This window comes from Notamacropus eugenii, chromosome 1, assembly GCF_028372415.1.
Source record: "Notamacropus eugenii isolate mMacEug1 chromosome 1, mMacEug1.pri_v2, whole genome shotgun sequence".
Taxonomy (NCBI): Eukaryota; Metazoa; Chordata; class Mammalia; order Diprotodontia; family Macropodidae; genus Notamacropus; species Notamacropus eugenii.
In genome coordinates, this window is record NC_092872.1 from 20780199 (window position 1) to 20782537 (window position 2339).

A 2339-nucleotide genomic window follows, 5' to 3' on the forward strand; every position below is an offset into this window, starting at 1 on the left:
TGATACTAAGCATGTGGCATGATTCAAAATCAAAACAAAACGTAGTTCTAAGAAGACAATCCAATGACTTTGTTCCACAGAAACATGTAAAAACATAACCAAAACATTTTAAAATTTCAAAATACAATATCACCTGCTATTATTTTAAGCCAACCAATTGGTCTCGATGCTTTTCTTTATTTAACTCATCTTTTACAAACATATTCAGTCCTCATTGTTTGGAGAAACTACTTCTAACTTCTTCAAAGTCCACCACCCATCCTTTAATATATTTGTTCAATTGCAGAATAATGTGTAACTTGAGAGAATTTTCTGCCAGTATCCCTCCCCACATTTTTTCATCCCTGATTTCAATTTCTTATCTTCATCAGAACCCCATGCCCTTCTTTCCCATTGTCTAGATCTTTCAGAAGTGTTTGTTTCATTGTTTGCCTTGTTTTTGTTGTTGTCTTTAGGGGTTACAATATATATTTAGTGTTTCCATACTTTTGCCACGATTTTTAAGATTTTGTGTGATTTTTTACTTCCTTAACTCATTTTATTCTTGCTTCATCAAAATCTTGGTGCTGTGAATCCTCAAGTTTATTTTGTGACAAAGGTGATAGATTTCCATAGATCTGGTTTGGAAGAGAAGACTCTTTCAAAGTGCAAAAGACTCCACTTTTGCATTCTGCTTGTCAGTATTTTCCATTTCACCTTTTGTGTTTTCAACAAAGGGACCAAAAATGTCTTCATCTTTTTTTTTTTTTTGCTTTCCACTACTTTTAACACTGCTTTCATTAGAAAGCATGATGGTTTTTCAGCTTATGCCAGATTACGGTATAATTCTTGACTCTGTCTACTATGCATTTACAAATGAAGCGTTGACTTCAGGCTCTTATTGATTATCATCAACAACTTCATTTTTCGAGGTTTATTATCCTCTGTCTCCAAATAGTCTATCAAAGATGACTTCTGCTTTATAGCTTGCATTCTCCATGGAAACTGCTATAGCTTCAGTTTCAAATAAATCACCCATTTGATCACGAAGTGTATCTTTTTCCTTTCTAATTTCATTCCAGATCTTTGAGAATGATTCCAGTGGAGTAAGACGTGCATCACTTTAAAACTGTGCATTCTTATTAAATGCACAGTTCTTATTAAATTCTTATTAATACTTATTACTTCCACAATTCTTATTAAAATGGACACACATATATTGTTCTTAGATAATGTGCTGTTAGTCTGGAGAGTCCATGGCATCTATAACGTTGTGGCTGTGCTTGAATTCTTCGATATTGTCGTTGAAGAAGACCTGGCAGAAGTTAAGGCAGAAGAAATCCAGCATCCATTCACAGGCCAGGGAGACAGCTGCTGGGTCCGTGGGATAAGGCATGGGTTCTTCTTCCTCCTCTTTCTCAAAAGGGAGGAACTGCCACTTCATGGCCCAGATATATACCCATTCCCATGATGACTTTGGCATCTTAGCTTCTTCTTCCAATTCCCAGCAGTGAAGGAGCCCTCTGTCCCTGTTTCTCTCCATTGTAATGTTTTTTTACTTTTTTAGAGTGGAAGGAAGAGAGGACTCCATGAGTTGAATAGAAAGTCTATGTATACCTAGCTTATGCATTAAATGACAAATTTGTGATCAAAAAAGTCTCCTCAAGTCAAAATCAAATCTAATAAGATAAAATTATATAAGGACAAACATTAAAATGATACACTTGGGTTCAAAATTTAAGTGTGTCAATTCAAGAGCTATGCGACATAGAAACAATGTTTGCATAAAAAGATCATGGAATTTTAGTGGCCTACAAGTCCTCCATGACCTGTACACTCAATCAGAAACATGAATGTAAATTAGGACTGTAGAAATAGAAGTGTGTGTTGTGACCAGAATATATAGTGACCAGAAGCACTCTTGTTCCCACTAATCAAAACACTACTGGAGTATTTATTGGTTTTAGTTCTAGGTGCCATATTTTTAGGAAATCTTTGAGAATCAGAAAACATCTCATGGAAAGTAACCAACATGGTGGGGAGATTAGTGAATACATAATAGGAAGATTGGTTGCATTATGAAGGATACTTATCCTGAAGAAAAGAAAACTTAGAGGGGACCATTACAGCTGCCTTCCAGGATATGAAAGGCCATCATATGGAAGAGGAATTAGATTCATTCTGCTGAAACCTAACATGTATAAATAGATGCAATGGGTAAACATTATTGGTAGAGATGCAAATTTAGGCTCAATTTTAGAAAAATATTTCTAAAACCTGGACTTAATCAAAAGTAAAATAGGATGCCTCAGGAGAAAATAATTTCATCTCACTAGAGGTTGAAGTACCATTTGTCAGCA

The 2339-nt window shown here is 35.1% G+C and overlaps 1 pseudogene; it reads right to left on the reverse strand.

Annotated features, from left to right (window-relative positions):
• Window positions 1-204: 204 nt before the first annotated feature.
• LOC140499249 (telomeric repeat-binding factor 1-like) lies at window positions 205-1522 on the reverse strand (annotated as a pseudogene).
• Window positions 1523-2339: the final 817 nt, after the last annotated feature.